The sequence below is a fragment of the Heptranchias perlo genome, chromosome 14 (genome assembly GCF_035084215.1).
Source record: "Heptranchias perlo isolate sHepPer1 chromosome 14, sHepPer1.hap1, whole genome shotgun sequence".
In the NCBI taxonomy this organism is placed as follows: Eukaryota; Metazoa; Chordata; class Chondrichthyes; order Hexanchiformes; family Hexanchidae; genus Heptranchias; species Heptranchias perlo.
The window spans coordinates 49117951-49141624 of NC_090338.1; the positions used below are offsets into that span (position 1 = coordinate 49117951).

A 23674-nucleotide genomic window follows, 5' to 3' on the forward strand; every position below is an offset into this window, starting at 1 on the left:
AGGAGCAAGAGTAGGCCATCAGCCCTTCTGGCCTGCTCTGCCATTCAAAATGATCATGGTTGATCATCTAACTCAGTACCCTGTTCCTGCTTTTTCCCCATATCCCTTGATCCCTTTAGCATTAAGAAATATATCTATCTCCTTCTTGAATACATCTAATGACTTGGCCTCCACTGCCTTCTGTGGTAGAGAATTCCACAGGTTCACCACCCTCTGAGTGAAGAAATTTCTCCTCATCCCGGTTCTAAATGGCATACCCTGTATCCTGAGACTGTGACCCCTGGTTCTGGACTCCCCAGCCATCGGGAACATCCTCCCTGCATCTAGTCTGTCTAGTCCTGTTAGAATTTTATAAGTTTCGATGAGATCACCTCTCATTCTTCTAAACTCTAGTGAATATAGGCCTAGTCGACCCAATTTCTCCTCATACCTCAGTCCTGCCATCCCAGGAATCAGTCTGGTAAACCTTCGTCGCACTCCCTCCATGGCAAGGACATCCTTCCTCAGATAAGGAGACCAAAACTGCACACAATACTCCAGATGTGGTCTCACCAAGGCCCTGTATAACTGCAGTAAGACATCCCCGCTCCTGTACTCAAATCATCTTGCAATGAAGACCAACATACGATTCGCCGGGCGCTAAACCCAAAAACAAGATCAATGAGCATCAATTACCCCGCGATCGCGTGGGGAACGGTAAGGTTTTACAGAGCCGCCCGCTACCATCCCACCACCATTTGAAAATCGAGCCCCTTGGCTCTGAGTTTTGTACAAGCTCTTGTCACTTCTTTTGTACTATTTTACATGTATCTGGTTCTTGAGGCTGAGGAGACGTGATGGACGTCACACCTGCCAAGGATGGTAACTAATATCTACACTTAAGGTTCAGGTTGCAAATTGATGACTACAAGCTGAACATAGAAGTCACACTTTGTCCCTTGCTGCTGCTATCCGTGAGAATGCTGAGTATGAGGTCACTGCAACTTGTAGCCCTGAGTTATTTTAAGTTACACAGTGGCATTTGTACTTAGTGTTCAAGCCTGCCAAAGCAAACTCATGGGGACAAATAAACGCTGAGAGGAGTCTCAGCACATTTGAAATAAAATAATAACGCAAATACTATTTTGAAATAAACTCAATCTATACTGCAGCCTAACACACTGGGCCTTAGCAAAGCTCATTGTAATAGATTATGGATAAATGAGGACACAGAGGAATAACAGAGATCTTACATCATCTGCTTAGTTCGTTCCAGGTCAAGACATACTAAAAAAACTACTGCAGCAGCATACTGTGTAACGGTCAGGTGCATAAAACTGTCACTGCACCCACAGATATACTTTTTGAGAAACTGCTTTCTCAGTACTTTGTATCATTCAGTCTTTAACACAGCAAAATCCTGCTCTTGCCACTTCCAGTTTACCTGTTTACTCCATATCCAACCCATAAAAGTGAAAGCAATTGACTTTGGGAAAGAAATTCTTCTTCACCAAAAAATGGACGAATGCCTTTTTTTATGTAGTTAAATGAGAAGCTAATGAAATCACCACCTCAGCAATCATCTTGCTCCTTTTACAGATCTTCCCACGTAATAACAATGTAATGGCACTGAGTCGCAGCTTAAAAAATGGTGACAAAACCTCAACCCAAAAATAGATGTGCTAGTTTAACAAAGTCGGTGCTTAAAAAAAACATAGTAGCTGCAAGAATAAGCCACAGGAAACTGGTTGAAAAGTTTCCCATTTTTTAGATGATAATCTGCACACTAATCAAATTTTACATTTTGAAGCCACTTTCAAAGAGCACAATCACGACGGCTAGGCTATTTTAAACAAGGAAGTTTTACTTTCACCAACTTTACACTCAAAGTGAAAATATTGGTGCTGAGGAATTCAATATTAAAAGGTTTTTCGATTTTCTTTTAAAGTTTAGATAATAAAATGTCTGCTTTGATCTGTGGCATCAGTTGGCTCGTGTGATCAAAACAGGATTTCCGAGGGGCGAGCATATTAAACACTTCTATTTTTTTAATGTACATGTCCGAATATGCAATGCTTCATTCTTGCTGGCACTAATCTACTTTGAAAAATAATTGGCACTCATCTTACATTTTACTTGACAAGGGTCAATGTGCAGTTCTAGTGGAACATAGCCAAGTAAATACACTGGCAGACACATCACTTCCTTCAACAACCCATGTGACAAATACATTTATACAGTATTACATAGAATTACATAGAATGTACAGCATAGAAACAGGCCATTCAGCCCAACTGGTCTATGCTGGTGTTTATGCTCCACACAAGCCTCCTCCCACCATGCTTCATCTAACTCTATCAGCATATCCTTCTATTCCTTTCCTCCTCGTACTTATCTAGCTTCCCCTTAAATGCATCTATGTTATTCGCCTGTGGTAGCAAGTTCCTCATTCTAACCACTCTCTGGGTAAGGAAGTTTCTCCTGAATTCCTTATTGAATTTATTAGTGACTATCTTATTTTTATGATCCCTAGCTTTGGACTCCCCCACAAGTGGAAACATCTTCTCAATCAAACCCCTTCATAATTTCAAAGACCTCTATTAGGTCACCCTTCAGCCTTCTCTTTTCTAGAGAAAAGAGCCCTAGCCTGTTCAGTCTTTCCTTAGTTATAGATAACCTCCTAATTTTGGTATCATACTTGTAAATCTTTTTTTGCGCCTTCTCCAGTGCCTCCATATCCTTTTTGTAATATGGATGCCATATTACTTCCATTGAAGTTGAATTTCATCTTCATGATGCAGAGATATAAAAAAGACAAAAGAATATGCAAATATCAGACTCCGACCAGAACTGTGCTCTGATAAAGGGTCCTCACCCTAAACATCCTAAACATCAACTCACCTCCCCATCTCCTACCCTGGTCACCGACAGACCCTTCTCATATTATAAGAGCCCCTATCGAAAAGAAAATGGAGAATATATAAAGGTCTGAAGTTACTAAAGTCAGTGTTCAGACCAGAGGACTGCAGAGTGCTCAGCAGAAATATGAGATTCTGTTCCAGAAGCTCACATTGAACTTTGCTGAAATAATATAGGAGATTAAAGACAGAAAGGTCAGAGTGGGAATGGGAGGGCGTGTTAACGTAATGACCCACAGAGAGGTTGGATCACACTTGGAGACAGAATGGAGATCTTCATCAAAGCAATCACATTTGCCTTTGCTCTCCCCAATGATGAATACTGCACTCAGAACAACAAATACGGTATACTAGATTGGAGGGACTTCTGTCTCAAATAGAAGGAATGTTTGGAATCCTGAAGGAGGTAAACAAACAATCTTTTGTCGTTGCACAAGAAGGCAAATTTGATTGCTTTGATGAAGATCTCCATTCTGTCTCCAAGTGTGATCCAACCTCCCTGTGGGTCATTATGTTAACACACCCTCCCATTCCCACTCTGACCTTTCTGTCTCCGTCTTTAATCTCCTATACGATTTCGGCAAAGTTGCCAGCAGATGGACAGCTGGAAGTAGGGTGATGGAAGAATAAACACTGTTATTAGAGTGAGATCACTCCCTTTGAAAAGCAGAAAGGGAAGGGGAGGAGAAAATGTGCTTGTTGGGGGATTGTGTTGTAGATGGTGGAAATGGTGGAAGACAATCTAATGAAGGCAGAGGCTGCATTCACCCCCCTCCTCAAAAAACTCACTCGTTCTCCCTCTGTCCTTGCAAACTATTGTTTCTCCAACCTCTCTTTCCTTTCCAAAGTCCTTGAACATTTTGTTGCCTCCCACATCTGTGCCCATCTTTCCTGCAACTTCCTGTTTGAATCTTTCTAATTAGGTTTCCACCCCTCCACAGCATTGAAATGGCCCTAGCAAAGTCACAAATTACATCGTCTGTGACTGCAACCGTGACTGTGGTGTAATATTCTTCCTCACTCTCTTTGCAGACTTTGACATGGTCAACCACGGCATTCTTCTCCAACATCTCTCCTCTGTTGTCCAGCTCGATGGGATTGCCCTAGCTTGGTTCCACTGTTACCTATCTGATTGTAGTCACATCATCTCCAGTAATGACTTTTCTTCTGGCCTCCACGTCTTTACCTCCAGAGTCTCACCAGGATCTATCGTTGGTCCCCTCCTCTTCCTCATCTACATGCTGTCCATTGGTAACAGCATCCACAGACATGGGGTCAGCTACCACATGTATACTGCCAACACCCATCTCTACCTTTCCACCACTGCTCTCCATCTCGCCACTACCTCTGTGTTGTCAGATTTCTTACATAGAATGTACAGCACAGAAATAGGCCATTCGGCCCAACAGGTCCATGCCAATGTTTATGCTCCACACAAGTCTCCGCCCACCCTTCATCTAACCCCATCAACATATCCATCAATTCCTTTCTTCCTCATGTGTTTATCTAGATTCCCTTTAAATGCATCTATGCTAGTTGTCTCAACTACTCCTTGTGGTAGCAAGTTCCACAATCTAACCACTCTCTGGATAAAGAAGTTTCTCCTGAATTCCCTATTGGATTTATTGGTGACTATCTTACTTTCATGACCCCTAGTTCTGGTCTCCCCCGCAAGTGGAAACATCTTCTGTACATCTACTCTACCAAACCCTTTCATAATCTCAAAGACCTCTATCAGGTCACTCTCAGTCTTCTCTTTTCTAGAGAAAAGAGCCCCAGCCTGCTCATTCTTTCCTGATAGGTATAACCTCTCAGTTATGGTATCATCCTAGTAAATCTTTTTTGCTCCTTCTCTAGTGCCTCTATATCCTTTTTATAATATAGAGTCATAGTACTCCATGTGAGGTTTAACCAAGGTTCTATACAAGTTTAACATAACTTCTCTGCGTTTCAATTCTATCCCTCTAGAAATGAACCCCAGTGCTTTGATAGCTTTTTTATGGCCTTATTAACCTGCATCACTACTTTTCGTGATTTGTGTATCTGTACCCCGAGATCCCTCAGCTTCTCTACCCTATTTAGACTCTCATTTTCCAAGGAGTATGTGGCCTCCATATTTTTCCTACCATCTCACACTTGTCTATATTGAAATTCATTTGCCAATTACACGCCCATTCTGCAAGTTTATTAATGTCTTCCTGTATTTTGTCACAGTCCTCAGTGTTAAATATACTCCTCAATTTGTTGTCGTTCACAAATTTTGAAATTGTACTTCCGATTCCAGAGTCCAAATCATTTATGTAAATGGTGAACAACAGTGGGCCCTGCCCTGATCCTTGTGAAGCACCACTTCCCACATTTTGCCAGTCTGAGCAATTAACTTTAACCCCTAGGGTTCAATTTTAGCCCCCAAGATTGGTGGGTTGGAGGCGGGGTGGGGGGGGGCAGATAAAATCAATGTTTTTGGGAGTGGGCAGACAACCCAGCGAGAACCTGCCCTTTTTTCTTTTTTGCATTAGACTCAGACAATCTCTGTGCATGTGCACAGCAGTCACCAGGAAGTTCCACTCCCACTTAAATTCAGTGAGCCAATAGTTAAAAGGGCAATGTACCTAATTGAGGTACTTAAGGTACTTTATATTTTGCGTATGGGACACTTAAAATAATTTTAACCTTACCTGGCCGGCTTTCCCATCGATTCCGATTCTTGCCTGGTGAAAACAGGCAGGAAGGGCCCGATCAATGACAAATACACTAAATAAATTAAATAAAATCATATTTTCCATTATTAAAAAAGTTAACAAACATATCTTAAAACCGATGCTGCCTGGACTGTCTCCCTCCGATCTCCGACGTCGCCTGGATCACCCCTCCGATCTCTGATGTAGCCTGGACCCCCTCCCCTCCGATCTCCATGTCACCTGGACCACCCCCCCAATCTCCAATGTCACCTGGACCAGCCCCCCCAATCTCCGACGTCTCTCCCCCCCGATCTCCGATGTCTACCCCCCAACTCCTCCGTTCTCTGATGTCTCCACCACGTCCCCCCCATCTCTCTACCAACAGCCGATGAGGTCTCTCTCTCTCTCTCTCTCTCTCTTTCTCTTTCTCTTCCCCCCCTCTCAGATGTGAAGCTCCTCTCTGCCGATAGGCAGCCAGCCTGTCAACCCTCTCCTCCCGCCGGCATGCATCATGCCCCTGTTCTCTGTTTTCTGTATTGTAGACAGCTTGCTATCCATTCTACTACTTGTCCCCTGACTCCACATGCTCTGACCTTAGTCACGAGTCTACTATGTCAAAGGCCTTTTGAAGATCTAAATATATTACATCTACTGCATTACCCTTTCTGTTACTTCTTCAAAGAATTCAATAAGGTTGGTCAAGCATGACCTTCCCTTTTGAAATTAGTGCTATTCTTTATTATATTTCCGGTTTTTACATGTTTTTCTATTACATCTTTGAGCAAGGATTTTATTACTTTTCCTATCATCGACATTAAGCTAATTGGTCTATAGTTCCCTGGACTTGTTCTATCCCCCTTTCTAAATATAGGAATAACATTAGCTGTCTGCCAGTCCTCTGGCACTATGCTGTTTTCAAATGAAAATTTATATATATATGTAATAGTGCCTCTGCTATCTCCTCCCTATCTTCTAATATGTGCAGATGCAATCCATCCGGACCAGGGGTTTTATCCGCTCTAAATTTGATTAGTTTATCAATTACCTTCCCGCTTTTCTAGCTTAAAAAGGAGAGGTGAGACGAAATATTTTCAAAGAGAGTTATTATGGGTATTATGGCATGGAATTAATTTGTCTTTTTAAGTCTGTCCAATCATGGAATTTATGAGTGAAACAGATAAATATCTTAAGGGAAAATATTAAACGGTATGGGAAAAGTGAAGAGTAATGGGATCACAGCTGATAGCTCCAATGTGAAACCAGCACTGGTATAAGCAACATTGGGCTGAATGGCTTTCTGCTGTGCAACCATTTTTATGGTTCTATTTACTCCTCGTTTCAAACCTTAATTTGAAATTAAATTACATTCAGTGGAGTATTTTCTTTCTGTAAATCTATTGTTGTCAGCAGCAGCCAAGTGAGAAAATGTGCATCAATTTTCCTTAGTGTTATTGCCAGACTGATTAGTACAGTGGGAAAATTCTGCATTCAAGTCATGAATTTATGGAGGAAAGTTTGAAACCATTTTATCCAAGAACAACAACAATTTGCATTTATATAGCGCCTTTAACGTAATAAAACGGCCCAAGCTGCTTCGCAGGAGTGTTATCAGACAAAATTTCACAGAACATCTTATGTAGGCAATATATAGGGGGAAAAAATTGGATAGGGGCCGTTTTTGGGCGTAGGTAGCACGATGCACTATTATCCCACGCCCAATGACCCCTGCACAGGCAAGTCACATGTTTTGGCCCACCTGAGGACTTACCTGCAATCAGCGTTCCATTCCAGGCCTTGCACGTAGAACCAATGCAATTTGCACTTTCCACCACCAGGGGGAGCTCAATCTCTTAAAGGGAGAATGTTTCTTAGAAATCTCTTAAAGGTAGCTAGTACCTGTTATTTGCTGAAAATAACAGTCTACTGTCTGCACGGAGTCTGAACGGAGATCAGACGTCGCACACGTAAAACACAGATGCAGGTCCCCTCCCTATGTTTATACACTGATGAGTTATGTTAAAACATTGAATAAAGGTCGCTCACTACTAAATCCCACATCCTCCAATCTGCGCGCCAGACCTCACCAATCTGCTGATCTGAGTTGGCACCAGGCTTGCAAGAGTGCATGCACCAAGGTTCTCTGCTGATGCACTAGAGACCTTGGTGCAAGAGGTGGACAGAAGGAAGGATATCCTATATCTGCAGTGAGGGGTAGGGGGGCAAGAGGCCCTCCAGACATATATCCAAAAGACAGTGGGAGGCAGCGGAGGATGAGGTCAATGCCAGGCGCACAGCATCATGAACATGGAGGCAGTGCAGGAAGAAGTTCAATGCTTTGACGTGAGTGGTCAAGGTGAGTGAGGTCAACTGTCAAGTGGCATTTCCTATCCACTGCACCACGCACTCCAACCCCCATCACCCACATACCAACAAACTCTTTCCATTAGTACTCAACTCTTCTAACCAGATGCTTCCTCTCACCCTTACACATTACCATTGTTTCAAGCCACCCACTCACAACTCACAACTCACGCACACTGGCAGCTATTCAACTATGACAGGCACATCACCCAGACACACTTCCCACTTTCGTACAGGAGAAGGTGGCGCATATCAGGAGGCAGCAAGTGGCAGTGGCATTTAGCCTGTCGAGCCTGTTCCACCATTCAATGAGATCATGGTGGACCCATGACCTAACTCCATATACCTGCCTTCGTCCCATAACCCTTAATACCCTTGGTTCACAGAAATCTATCAATCTCAGATTTAACATTCACAAGTGAGCTAGCATCAACTACCATCTGCAGAAGAGCGTATCAAACGTCTCCCACCCTTTGCGTGTAGAAGTGTTTCCTAACTTCACTCCTGGCTCTAAATGTTAGGCTATGTCCCCACATCCTAGTATTCAAGTCTAGGAGACCTCCAAAAACAGTTACAAATATCTCGGCAGCCAGAAGCAATAATCCAACCACTAACCTGTAAATCCTGCATGGTCCCTTTAAATGGCATTGGTGGGGGTGTCCTCCAGGCACTATAAGACACATTCAGATGGTTGGGGTTAAGACTGTGGCTTGAGTTGAATGTTAACTGCCAAAATGCTATCTATCACTTTAAATCAGCGTTGCACACTGATTGAAGCCATTTTCTCCCTACTTTACATGATTCCAGTGTTCGTTATCTGCGCCTGCGCTAACTCCTATACCAAGATGGCGTCTGGAGCACGTCATGCTGGAAATGAGCGTGTGTATCCAAGACGCCATCTTGGATGTCGGAGAGGCCGTGTAGCACCGAAACAATGGCCGCTACATGGCCCAATTTAGCACCCGCGCTGTCCAAATAAATATTGATGGCTTAACACGTCTATTTGGTTCCCACAGTCACAATGCAAGTTGGGTTGACTGCAAGAAAATAAATTATGTGCAAGGTGTTATAAGTACAGCTTCGTAATTCTGTGCATAGTATAATTCTTGTGAAAGTGCAGTCTAATGGTATTGCAAGTATATAAACAAATCATATTTGTCCAGTCATGATTAGATTTCATATGTTTTCTTTAAAAATGGCTGCATGAGGTTTGTAATGTATACATGTGCATCACAATCTAATTATATATATGTTTTAATTACTTTCAGCAAGAAATGCAACCTGTGATTAAGGAAGAAGGTTTAACGGACATGCTCCATAATTGGACGAAATGATTCAACACCGAGACAGAATTAGTTTCAGCATTACTGAAACAAATTTTCATGAATAAACATTTAGAACAACGAGGATAAATATATATGCAAGTTCTTTCTTTCTTAAGATAATTTGACATGAAATCTTGATTCTAATTCAATAATGTGACTTCACAGTTTTCAGCTTTGGTCTACTGTTACCACTCATGTGAGGATCTTTTGGGATTTTGCCAGTATGTTGGCCATGGAGCTAAAATAAACACAAGCAAATTCCCCTCCCTTTGCTGTCTGAGCTTCACCTACTTCCTCAAATTATTGCATTTTCTATTGATTTTTGGGGCATTATTTTTACCTGGACCCCGGAACTCAGTGGGTGGGTAGATTTTTGTGTGGGAAACCCAGAAGTGAAGTGAGTGTGTTGGAATCTGCGATCATAACTTAATTGAAGGTAATTATTTTTGCTTCCAGGTTTCCTGCGCGACCCATTGGAGGGGACTCCCAACTGGTCGGGGGGGTGGGGGGTGGACAGCTTATCACAGGGGTCTGATTGCAGCAGGAAAGTGGCAGGGAAGCTTGTTGGGCCTTCTTGCCTCCTTTCACCTGACAAGATTCAGAAGCCATGGGAAACCCGTGCAGGTGAGGTTAAATGAGTTTCAGTCTTAGAATCAACCAAAAATTAGGTACCTCAACTATTTCAATGAGATAAATTGTCCCTTTAACAATCTGCCTGCCGGCATCAAGTGGGGATGGGACTTACAGGTTTCAGATCCACATGTGCCTAGGTTAAAGCTGAAAGTGGATATGTTGGAGCTGGGTTTGCAGTCGCGCTTCAAAGAGCTGCTACATTAACCTCCCACGTGCGCCCAACCCACTCATTCTTTGGGGTTAAAATTATCCCCTTGGTCTTTCCCTTTTACCAAATCAGAACTTGTGCTTTCTCTTTGTAAATATATCTTGTGGCATTGCTCGCAGAGAAATATAAAACAATATAATTTCTCTCTTCCTGCAATGGCTGCTCTCTCTTTCTTTCTCTGTTCTTCTTCCACTTTTTGTTTTCTCTTTCTCTATCTTTCTTTCTCTCTCTTTGTTAGCTCTCACTCACTATTTTTATTGTGATATCCATCTCTCTATTTGACTCTGACTTTTTCACAATTTGTGTCACCTCTCATTCACTTTGTCTCCTTTCTCATCTGTATGGTGTTCACTCCCTTTGTATTGGTTTCATTTGTGCACCTTTACCAATGTACACAATTTCTATCTCTTACCTTTTTAAAGCAAGAAGATAGGCAACATATACTAGGTTGGACAATAATATCCTAAATCATGCTGTTGGTACGTGTATTGATGATGTACCACTCACTCCTCCTTTGTCCAGGGGTTGGTTAGTAGCGTTGTCAATTATCCAGTTGTTGCCCCACTGGATGTGGGCTTCTTGAAACAAACTCCTGGAGGTTTGAATTTCCACAGTGTTTTTCCTGAACGTCTGCCGTAGCTTTGGCAGAAGATCCACGGAAACTTTGGAGAAATGGCATAAACGGTGTTCTGGATGGAAGGGTGTGATAAGAGGGGTCCTGGAGAACTTAGTGTTCAATACTTTCCAACATTTTCAAAATACTCTGGAAAAGAGTGTCAGCCTTCCTGCTGTTCTAGCAGTTGTAACCAATGATGTGATTCTTTTCAAAATACTTGTTCAATTTGACCTTGGAGATCAAACCAACTTGTCCCTACAACATCCCTCGGTAAACTATTACAAAAAACAACAAAGGGATCTGATCCAAGATTTTGAAATCATAAAGGGAGCTGCTGAATGTGTCGAGCTTTGTTTGAGGAACCAGGATAACAGAAATGCGGACCTTAATTATAAATTAAGGCAACCGGTAATATAATTCATAGAATCATAGAATGAAACAATACAGAAGGAGGCCATTCGGCCCATCGTGCCTATGTCGGCTCTTTGAAAGAGCTATCAAATTTGTCCCACTCCCCTGCTCTTTGCCCATAGACCTGCAAATTTTTCCACGTCAAGTATTTATCCAATTCCCTTTTGAAAGTTATTATTGAATCTGAAAAACTACCATTCACCGCCACTTTCTGCTTTCTGATCCTTAGCCAATTTTGTCTCCACGCAACAACTGCCCCTTAAATCCGTGGGCTTTAATTTTGCTAACAAGTCTATTATGTAATACTTTATCAAATACCTTTTGAAAGTCTATATACACAACATCAACTGCACTACACTCAACAACTCTCTCTGTTACTTCATCAAAAAACTTAATCAAGTTAGAGCTCCCTGGATAACGAAAGAGATAGAGAGTAAGATAAAGCAGAAAAAGGGGGTGTATGACAGATGTCAGGTTGATAACACAAGTAAGAACCAGGCTGAATATAGAAAGTACAGAGGAGAAGTGAAAAAGGAAGTAAGAGGAACAAAGAGAATATGAGACTAGACTGGCAGCTAACATAAAAGGGAATCCAAAATTCTTCTATAGGCGTATAAATAGTAAACGGGTAGTGAGAGGATGGGTGGTTTTGTTTAGGGACCAAAAAGGAGATCTATGCATGGAGGCAGAGGGCATGGCTGAGGTACTAAATGAGTACTATGAATCTGTCTTTACCAAGGAAGAAGATGCTGCCAAAGTCCCAGTAAATGAGCAGGTAGTTAAGATACTGGATGGGCTAAAAATCGATAGAGAGGAGGTACTAGAAAGGCTGGCTGTGCTTAAAGTAGATAAGTCACCAGGCCCGGATGGGATTCATCCTAGGTTGCTGAGGGAAGTAAGGGTGGAAATTGCAGAGGTGCTTGCCATAATTTTCTAATCCTCCTTAGATATAGGGGTAGTGCCAGAGGACTGGAGAATTCTAAATGTTACACCCGTGTCCAAAAAAGGGTGTAAGGATAAACCCAGCAATTACAGGCCAGTCCATTTAACCTCGGTGGAGGGGAAGTTTTTAGTAATGATAATCCGGGACAAAATTAACAGTCACTTGGACAAGTGTAGATTAATAAAGAAAAGCCAGCACATATTTGTTGAGGGCAAATCGTGTTTAACTAACTTGACTGAGTTTTTTGTTGAGGTAACAGAGAGGGTTGATGAGGGCAATACAGTTGATGTTGTGTATTTGGACTTTCAAAAGGCATTTGATAAAGTGCCACATAATAGGCTTGTCAGCAAAATTGAAACCCATGGAATAAAAGGGACATTGGTGGCATGGATATGAAATTGGCTAAGTAACAGGGAACAGAGGGTAGTGGTGAACAGTTGTTTTTTGGACTGGAGGAAGGTATACAGTGGTGTTCCCCAGGGATCGGTACTAGGACCACTGCTTTTTTTGATATAAATTACTGACTTGGACTTGGGTGTTTGGGGCACAATTTCAAAATTTGCAGATGACACAAAACTTGGAAGTGTAGTAAACAGTGAGGAGGAGAGTAATAGACTTCAGGAGGACATAGACAGGCTGGTGGAATGGGTGAACACGTGGCAGATGAAATTTAATGCAGGGAGGTGCGAAGTGATACATTTTGGCAGGAAGAATGAGGAGAGGCAATATTAACTAAATGGTACAATTCTAAAGGGGGTGCAGGAACAGAGAGACCTGGGGGTATATGTGCACAGATCTTTGAAGGTGGCAGGACAGGTTGAGAAAGAGGTTAAAAAAGCATACAGGATCCTGGGCTTTATAAATAGAGGCATATAATACAAAAGCAAGGAAGTTATGTTGAACCTTTATAAAACACTGGTTCGGCCACAACTGGAGTATTGTGTCCAATTCTGGGTACCACGCTTTAGGAAGGATGTGAAGGCCTTCGAGAGGGTGCAGAAAAGATTTACTAGAATGGTTCCAGTGATGAGGGACTTCAGTCATGTGGATAGACTGGAGAATCTGGGGTTGTTCTCCTTAGAGCAGAGAAGGTTGAGAGGAGATTTGATAGAGGTGTTCAAAATCATGAAGGGTTTAGATGGGTTTAGGTAAATAAAGAGAAACTGTTCCCATTGGTGGAAGGGTCGAGGACCAAAGGACACAGCTTTAAAGTGATTGGCAAAAGAACCAGAGGCGACGTGAGGAAGAACTTTTTTACGTCGTGAGTAATTATGATCTGGAATGCGCTGCCTGAAAGGGTGGTGGAAGCAGATTCAATCGTCGCCTTCAAAAAGGAATTGGATAAATATTTGAAGAGAAAAAATTTGCAGGGCTATGGGGAAAGAGCGGAGGAATGGGACTAACTGGATTGCTCTTACAAAGAGCCAGCACGAGCTCTATGGGCTGAATGGCCTCCTTCTGTTCTGTAACCATTCTATGATTCTATGATTCTAGTCAAGCACAATTTGCCTTTAACAAATCTGTGCTGGCTTTCAATTATTAATTTATATTTTTTCAAGTGTCAATTGATTTTGTCTCGGATTAATGTCTCTGAAAGTTTCCTCACCGCCAACATTAGGCTAACTGGCCAAAGTTGCTGGGTTTATCCCTCTGCTCCTTTTTGAACAGAGGTGTAACATTTGCAATCCTTCAGTCCTCTAGCACCACCCCCATATCGAAGGAGGATTGGAAGATTGTGGTCAGAGCTTCCGCAATTTCCTCCGTTACTTCCCTCAGTATCCTAGGATGCATCCCATCCGGACTGGGTTACTTTGCTACTTTGAGCTCTGCCAACCTTTTTAGTATCTCCTCTTTATCTATTTTTATTCTATCCAATTTCTCGACAACTTCCTCATTTACTATTACATTGGCAGCAACCTCTTCTTTCGTGAAAACAAATGCAAAGTACTCATTTAGTACCTTAGCCATGCCCTGTGCCTCCGCAAAAAGATCTCCTTTTTGGTCCCTAATCGGCTACCCCCATGTTAGCTGATATTTTTAATGGTTCCCTCTCCTCAGGTACTGTCCCACTCCCCTTCAAATTTGCCGTCATCACCACCCATTTCAAAAAAACCACCCTTGATCCCTCTGTCCTTGCAAAATACCGTCTCATCTCAAACCTCCCTTTCCTCTCCAAAGTTTTTGAACATGTTGTCACCTCCCAAATCTGTGTCCATCTTTCCCACAACTCCATGTTTGAATCCCTCCAATTAGATTTCTGCCCCTGCCGCAAATTACATCCTATGTGACTGTGACTGTAGTAAACTATCCCTCCTCATCCTTCTCAACCTGTCTGTAGCCTTTGACACGGTTGATCACACCATCCTCCTCCAATGCCTCTCCTCCGTTGTCCAGCTGGGTGGGACTGCCCTCGCCTGGTTCCATTGTTATCTATACACCCGTTGCCAGAGAATCACCTGCAAAAGCGTCTTTTCCAGCGACTGCACATTACCTCTGGAGTCCCCCAAGCATCTATCCTTGGCCCCCTCCTATTTCTCATCTACATGCTGCCCCTTGGCGACATCATCTGTAAACACATCAAATTCCACATGTACACTGACGGCACCCAGCTCTACTTCAGCGTCACCTCTCTCGACCCCTCCACTGTCTCTGATTTGTCACACTGCTTGTCTGATGTCAAGTACTGGATGAACAGAAATTTCTTCTAACTAAATATTGGGAAGACCGGAGCCATTGTCTTAGGTCCCTGCCACAAACTCCATTCCCTAGCCACTGACTCCATCCATCTCCTTGGCCACCCAAAACTCTGCTGCCCGTAGCCTAAATTGCACCAAGTCCCATTCACCCATCACCCCTGTGCTCACTGACCAATATTGACTCCCAGTCCAGCAACACCTCGATTTTAAAATTCTCACCCTTGTTTTCAAATCCTTCCATAGCCTCGCCCCTCCCTATTTCTGTGATGTCCTCCAGCCCTACAACCCTCTAAGATCTTTGCACTCCTCCAATTCTGACCTCTGGCTTTTAGCATTTGTGCCTTGAGCTGCCGAGGCCCTAAGCTCTGGACTTCCCTCTTTAAATCTCTCCATCTCTCGACCTCTCTCTCCTCCTTTAAGACGCTCCTTAAAACCTACCTCTTTGGCCAAGCTTTTGGTCAAAGGGATGAGGTCCTGCAAGGTGAATTTAAGGAGTTAGGAGATAAATTAAAAAGCAGGACTTCAAAGGTAGTGATCTCAGGATTACGACCGGTGCTACGTGCTAGTGAGTATAGGAACAGGAGAATAGACAGGATGAATGCGTGGCTGCAGGGATGGTGTTGGAGGGAGGGATTTAGATTCCTCGGACATTGGGACCGGTTCTGGGGAAGGTGGGACCTGTACAAGCGTGACGGGTTACACCCGAGCAGGACCGGGACCAATGTCCTCACGGGGGTGTTTGCTAGTGCTGTTGGGGAAGGTTTAAACTAGAGTGGCAGGGGGATGGAAACCTGAGCGGGGAGTCAGAAGGGAATAAAGTTGAGAGCAGCAAGAGAGGGGAAGACCCAGGGGAAATCTACAATACAAATAGTACAAACAGTTTTTCAAGAACAAGTGAAAGGGAAAAGCATAGAGCAGCGGAAAGAAAGTGTACTTTAGGCACGACAGATAAAATAAAAACTAGAAGGCGTAAGGCGATTAACCCAGCATCAAAGCTGTGGCAGGGGGTTGGAAACCTGAGCAGGGAGACAGAGGAAAGCGTGTCAGGAAGGGACAGAAGATTTGAAGTAAAAGGTAAAGTGTTAAAAAAGGAAAAAGCAGGAACTAAGTGTCACAAAACATATTTGAAAGTTCTTTATCTGAATGCACGTAGCATTCGTAACAAAATGGACGAGTTAACGGCACAAATAACTACGTATGGGTATGATCTTGTGGCCATTACAGAAACATGGCTGCAGGGTGACAACGACTGGGAATTAAATACGCCAGGGTATTTAACAATCAGGAAGGACAGGCAGGAAGGAAGCGGAGGTGGGGTTGCTATGTTAATAAAGGAAGGAATCACTGTAATACAGAAAAATGATATTGGGACAAAGGATCAGGATAATGAAACAGTTTGGGTAGAAATAAGGAATAATAAGGGGAAAAAAACACTCGTGGGCGTAGTATATAGGCCACCTAATAGTTGCAACTCTGCTGGAAGAAGTATTAATCAGTAAATAGTCGGGGCATGTAATAAGGGAACAGCTATAATTATGGGGGATTTTAACTATCATATTAACTGGACAAATCAAATTGGGCAGAGTAGCCTTGAGGAAGAGTTTATTGAGTGTATTAGGGATGGATTTCTTGATTTCTTGAGCAGTATGTAACTGATCCTACAAGGGGGCAAGAAACCTTGGACCTGGTCCTGTGTAATGAGCCAGGATTAATTATTAATGTCCTAGTTAAGGATCCCCTTGGAATGAGTGACCATAACATGGTTACATTCCATATCCAATTAGAGGGTGAGAAGGTTGGTTCTCAAATAAGCGTACTGAGCTTGAACAAATGAGACTATGATGGTATGAGAGCGGAGTTGATTAAAGTGGACTGGGAAAATAGATTAAAGGGTAAGACGGTACATGAGCAGTGGTGTTCATTTAAGGAGTTATTTTACAACTTTCAAAAAGAATTTATTCCACAGAGGAAAAAAGGGTGTAAAAGAAATGACAGCCATCCATGGCTAAGTAAGGAAATTAAGGATAGTATCCGACTAAAAACAAGGACATATAAGGTAGCCAAAATTAGTGGGAGGATAGAAGATTGGGAAGTCTTCAAAAGACAGCAAAAAGTAACGAAAGGATTGATTAAGAAAGGGAAGATAGATTATGAAAATAAATTAGCAAAAAATATAAAAACAGATAGCAAGAGTTTCTACAGTTATATAAAAAGAAAAAGGGTTGCTCAGGCAAACGTAGGTCCTTTAGAGGATGAGACCGGGAAATTAATGGTGGGAAACATGGAGATGGCAAAAATGCTGAACAAATATTTTGTTTCAGTCTTTACGGTAGAGGACACTAAGAATATCCCAACACTGGACAAACAGGGGGCTCTAGGGGGGGAGGAGCTAAATATGATTAAAATCACTAAGGAATTGGTACTCAGTAAATTAATGGGACTCAAGGCGGATAAATCCCCTGGACCTGATGGCTTACATCCTAGGGTCTTGAGGGAAGTGGCAGTAGGGATTGTGGATGCTTTGGTAGTAATTTTCCAAAATTCTCTGGACTCGGCAAAGGTCCCGGCAGATTGGAAAACTGCTAATGTAACACCCTTATTTAAAAAGGGTAGTAGGCAGAAGGCTGGAAATTATAGACCAGTTAGCCTAACATCTGTGGTGGGTAAAATTTTGGAGTCTATTATTAAGGAGACAGTAGCAGAACATTTGGATAAACATAATTTAATAGGACAAAGTCAGCATGGCTTTACAAAGGGGAATTTATGTCTGACAAATTTGCTTGAGTTCTTTGAGGACATAACGTACAGGGTGGATAAAGGGGAACCAGTGGACGTAGTGTATTTAGACTTCCAGAAGGCATTCGACAAGGTGCCACATAAAAGATTATTGCTCAAGATAAAGAATCACTGGATTGGGGGTAATATTCTGGCATGGGTGGAGGATTGGTTATCTAACAGGAAGCAGAGAGTTGGGATAAATGGTTCATTCTCGGACTGGCAACCAAAAGCCAGTGGTGTTCCGCAGGGGTCGGTGCTGGGTCCCCAACTCTTTACAATCTATATTAACGATTTGGAGGAGGGGACCGAGTGTAACATATCAAAGTTTGCAGATGATACAAAGATGGGAGGGAAAGTAGAGAGTGAGGAGGACATAAAAAACCTACAAGGGGATATAGACAGGCTGGGTGAGTGGGCAGAGATTTGGCAGATGCAATACAATATTGGAAAATGTGAGGTTATGCACTTTGGCAGGAAAAATCAGAGAGCAAGTTATTATCTTAATGGCGAGAAACTGGAAAGTACTGCAGTACAAAGGGATCTGGGGGTCCTATGCAAGAAAATCAAAAAGTTAGTATGCAGGTGCAGCAGGTGATCAAGAAGGCCAACGGAATGTTGGCTTTTATTGCTAGGGGGATAGAATATAAAAACAGGGAGGTATTGCTGCAGTTATATGAGGTATTGGTGAGACCGCACCTGGAATACTGCATACAGTTTTGGTGTCCATACTTAAGAAAAGACATACTTGCTCTTGAGGCAGTACAAAGAAGGTTCACTCGGTTAATCCCGGGGATGAGGGGGCGGACATATGAGGAGAGGTTGAGTAGATTGGGACTCTACTCATTGGAGTTCAGAAGAATGAGAGGCGATCTTATTGAAACATATAAGATTGTGAAGGGGCTTGATCGGGTGGATGCGGTAAGGATGTTCCCAAGGATGGGTGAAACTAGAACTAGGGGGCATAATCTTAGAATAAGGGGCTGCTCTTTCAAAACTGAGATGAGGAGAAACTTCTTCACTCAGAGGGTAGTAGGTCTGTGGAATTTGTTGCCCCAGGAAGCTGTGGAAGCTACATCATTAAATAAATTTAAAACATAAATAGACAGTTTCCTAGAAGTAAAGGGAATTAGGGGTTACGGGGAGCGGACAGGAAATTGGACATGAATTTAGATTTGAGGTTAGGATCAGATCAGCCATGATCTTATTGAATGGCGGAGCAGGCTTGAGGGGCCGATTGGCCTACTCCTGCTCCTATTTCTTATGTTCTTATGATCACCTGTCCCAATATCTCCTTATGTGGCTCTGTGTCAAATTTTATTTTATAATCGCTCCTGTGAAGTGCCTTGGGGTTTTATACTACGTTCAAAGTGCTATATAAATGCAAGTTTTTGTTGCTCTCTACTGAATTATGAACCCGACAATTATCATAAGCCTTTTTCTGATTCATTTTCATCTCTATATCTTTAAAAGTCAAGGAAGCTCTGGCTTTGGATGCCCTTCCTTTCTACCTTGTGGGAATGTGTCTAATCTGTACCCAAACTATCTCCTCTTTGAAGGCCTCCCATTGCTCATTTACTGTTTTACCTGCCAATCTTTGATTCCAATCTACCTGGGCCAGATCCCTTCTCAACTCACTGAAAATAGCCGTCCTCCAGTTGAGTATTTTCACATTTGATTTTTCCTTTTCCTTTTCCATAATTGCTCTAAACTTAATGACATTGTGATCACTGTTTCACAAATGGTGTCTCACTGAAACATGCTCCACTTGCCCCACTTCATTATCTAGAATTAGATTCAGCGCTGCTTCCTTCCTCGTTGGGCTAGAAATATACTGATCAAGAAAGATCTCTTGTGCATATTTCAGGAATTCCTCCCCCTCTTTCCCCTTTACATTATTATTTTCTCAGTCTATATTAGGATAATTGAAGCCCCCTATCATCACTACTCTGAATTTCTTGCATCTTTCTGCAATTTGCCTGCAAATTTGCTCCTCAATCTCATTCCCACTATTTGGTGGCCTATTGTATATACCCAGTAGTGTAATAGCTCCTCTATTGTTCCTTAATTCTAACCAAATAGATTCTGTCTTTGACCCCTCAAGTACATCATCCCATTCTAGTGCTTTGATCAATACTACCACCCTCCTCCTTTTTTTCCTTCCCTATCTTTCCTGAATACATTGCAGCCAGAAATACTAAGTGCCCATCTCTCCCGTTACTGCCACTGTATCATAATCCCATGTGGCTGCTTGCACCTGCAACTCACCAACATTATTTACCACGCTCCGTGCTTTTACACACATGCACTCTAAACCCATCCTAGTCTGCCTCACATTTTCCCCCTGTCTGTTACCTCTTATTTCTGAACTCCTCTTTATTCTAATGCTGTTTGTCTCTTCCACTCCTCTGTGCACCTTTTTTCTCCTCTTTAGTGATCCATCCTTGTGCCCCCCCACCTTCCAAATTACTTTAAACCCTCCCTCAGCATTAATTAATCTCCCTGCGAGGACATTGGTCCCAGCCCTGTTGAGGTGCAACCCATCCGTCTTGAAGAGATCCCTCCCACCCCAGAACTAGTCCTAATACCCCAGGAATCTGAAGCTCTCCCTCCTGCATCAACCTGTCTTATCTTACTGCTCCTGTACTCAATAGAATGTGGCACTGGGAGTAATCCACAGATTACTACCTTTATGGTCTTGCTCTTTAAGTTCCTCCCTAGCTCCTGAAACTTTGTCTGTAGGCCCTCAACTCTTTTCCTACCTATGTTATTGGCTCCAACATGGACCATGACTTCTGGCTGTTCCCCTTCCCCCTGCAAAATGTTTTGCACCCGTTCAGTGATGTCCATTTCCCAACCTCCAGGGAGGCAACATATCATGCAAGACCCACAACGGCAGTTGCAGAAACACCTGTCTATCTCCCTGACTATCGAATCCCCTATGACCACTGCATTTCTACAATTTGCTGTTCCCCCCTACCCCCCGACCCCGTGCATTCCTTTGCCCCATGGTGCCATGGATGTGCTCTGGACTGCACTCCCCTGAGGTGTTGTCACCCTCAATGGTATTCAGTGTTGAGAACCGGTTTAAGAGTGCCACAGTCCTGGAAGATTCCTGCACTGCCTGCCTCTTCCTACCCTGCCGGATGGCCACCCACTTACTATCCTCCTGAATTCTCTGTAGCTGTGGGGTGACCACCTTCTGGAACAAGCCCTCCAAGAAATTCTCAGCCTCCCGTATGACCTGCAGTGACTCCAGCTTCTCCTCAAGCTTAGAAACCCTGAGCTCGAGCTCAAGCAACTGGAGGCACTTCCTGCACGTGTTTATCCAGTACACATGAAGCGTCTTGATGTTCCCACATGGCACAGAAATTGCAGGCAATGGGTCTCAGCTGTCCCATCATTTTGCTTAAAAGTCTATCTTCTTACCTTTATATATATGTCTCATGTTTTATATATATATATATTTTTATGTGTAAATAATTATCTGATGAAAACAAATAACCACCGTGCTTCTTATATTTTGGAGAATGAATTGTGACTCTGACACAGTGAGAAGATTATAATAAAAATAAAGTGCACTCCAAGAAATTATTCAGACTTTGCATCTTCCAAGAAGCTATGACAGTACTTTGAAAAATCTCACTAATTAAAATTTGCTTGTGTTGTGCAAGTGTTTGCTTGTGTTGTCTTCCAAGTCAATAATTTTGACATGAAGAATATTGCTCTTTCTGTGGATTATACTACAAGGTACTATAATGTTCCAAAGCAAATTTCTTTAATAAAGAATTAATTGTACAGAGCTACAAGCAGAAGCGCTTCATATTACACAGAAAATTAATTTATTTGATGAGAAACAAGTCATTTATTGCACCATGTGCAACATTATAATAGAACTGTTTGTGCAAAAGTTCCATATCTCATCTTAAGATTGAACCAAGAGTGACTGAGAAGCAGGTGCCAAATTGGATAAATGGATCAATTAAATTGGAAATAAGAAAAACATTCCATATAAAATTTCCTGGTACAAAAGCAGGGGAGAGCTTTGGGAGGAATATAAGAAATGCCAAAACAGGTTACAAAAAAAGCTATCAGGTTGAAAAGCACACATTAGAATATAACAAAAGATAGTAAGCAAGATAATAAAACGTTTTTAGGTTTCATAACAGTAAAACAGTGGTGAGAAAGGAAGTTGGAGCTCTAATGGACTAAAGTGATGGAGTAACTGAAGATAAAGGAAAAATAATAATAGCATTTGATGATTATTTTGTAGAAGTATTCATTGAGGAGATATGCTATCTAATTATTACACTAGAAAGTAGATTCCAAAAGATTTTGAAATCAATGTTAAAGACAGTACTTGATAGCTTAAAGTGACTTAAGACTAACAAATACCTTAACCAACAACAATAACTTACACTTATACAGTACGTTCAAAATAGTAATTATCGCAGTTTCACAGAGGTAGAGTACAATTAGATGGTCAAAGAGGTAGGTTTTGAGGGAAGTTTTGAAGATAAGGGAATAGGTAGAACAGTGGGAAGTTTAGCAAGAGAGTGTGAGAGTGGACATCCCAGACATCTGAAGGCTCTGCCTTTAATGGAATAGTGGGGGGGGGAATGCCAAGAAGATCAGAGTCCGAAGAGTGGAGGGAGTGCAGTGACACATATGAATGTAGGAGGTTGCAGAGGTAAGGCGGGGTGAGGGATTTGTAAACAAGGATGAAGATTTTGAATTCAGTGAGATAGGGCACTGAGAGCCAATGAAATTTGACAAGGACAGAAGTGATGGGGAGTGAGACTTGGTGCAGGATAGGATGCAAGCAGCAGATTTTTGGATGATTTGGGGCTAATGTAGGATAAAACCAGCAAGGAGAGCACTGAAGAAGTCAAACATGGAGGTGACAAGGACATGGATATGTGTTTCAGCAGTGATGTCGTGAGATAAAGACAGAGGTGGTCTTGATAACCAAGATGGCTTATTATCTAAAAGTGCTGCTGGTGATTAGCGAGGAAATCTGTGGGGTATTGGCTGTAGTCTGGAGTCATTGAGTACTGGCACATTCCAAGGATTTGAGCAAGTAAATGTATTAGCTATATTTAAAAAGGGGAACAAATCTGACCTAGTCCACTATGACCCCATTGCTCATTAATAGTGGATGAAAAATATTCTAAGGAGTAGCTTAGATGGGTACCTGTACAGCAATAGCTTACTAAGAAATAGTCAGCATGAATTTAGTTGGGAAGATTCTGCTGGCCAAATCTCTTTGATTTAAAAAAGTAGATATTGGAATTCCATCTGATGTAGTTTACTCAGAGTTTTAAAAAGCCTTTATCAAAATTTCACTCCAAAGACTTCCAATAAAACTTAAAGCCATGGGAATCCAATATGGACTGTGCAACTGAATGATAAGTTCAGTTTGAACTTCCATTGGCTCTCAGTGCCCTATCTCACTGAATAAAATTAAGAAATGGAGGTGTAACATTAGACTGGGGAGACATGTTCAGTGGCGTACCAAAGGGATTTGTGTTTAAACCCTTCTTACCATAAAAATGGAACTAATTGTAAACTTGTTAAGTTTTCAGACACGATGGGCTCAATTTTAAAACCGAGTCGGGAAGGGGACGGGGGGGTCAAATTGAGGCCGGGAAACCCATTAATACGGGTTTCCTGGACGTCCTTACAATTTTAAGGACGTCTTTTATTTTTTTTTGTCAGTTTCCCGTCGAACTGAGACCGGCCTGATTGACTCCCGGACGGGAGACCAGCCAGGGAGAGGACATCTTCAGGCAAGTCTGCAGGTGAGTCTTTGTTTGTATGGATTGGGGGGGGTGGGGGGGGGGTGCATGGGTGGACACGGGGGGCATGGGTGGTCTTAGGTTGGTATGGGTGGGCATAGGTTCACACAGGCGGGCATAGGTTGGCACGGGATCAGGGGCAGTCACGGAGGGAGCTGTCAGGATTGGGGGTCCGCGATCTTTGAGGGGGAGGATCTGGGGTCAGAGGATCGGAGTGGGGGGGGAAGAATCAGGGTCGGAGGATCGGAATGGGGGGAGGATTGGGGTCAGGGGGAGGATCGGGGTCGGGGATCAGAGGATCGGAGTGTGGGGAGGATCAGGGTCAGGGGC

At 42.6% G+C, this 23674-nt stretch overlaps 1 long non-coding RNA gene across 1 annotated transcript in view; it reads left to right on the forward strand.

Moving 5' to 3' along the window:
- LOC137332139 (uncharacterized) overlaps window positions 1-9286 on the forward strand; it is a 49766-nt gene extending 40480 nt beyond the window's left edge. The window contains exon 3 of the long non-coding RNA XR_010965599.1: window positions 9208-9286. This is a non-coding gene — a long non-coding RNA (uncharacterized lncRNA). The remainder of the gene's footprint in view (window positions 1-9207) is intronic.
- Window positions 9287-23674: the final 14388 nt, after the last annotated feature.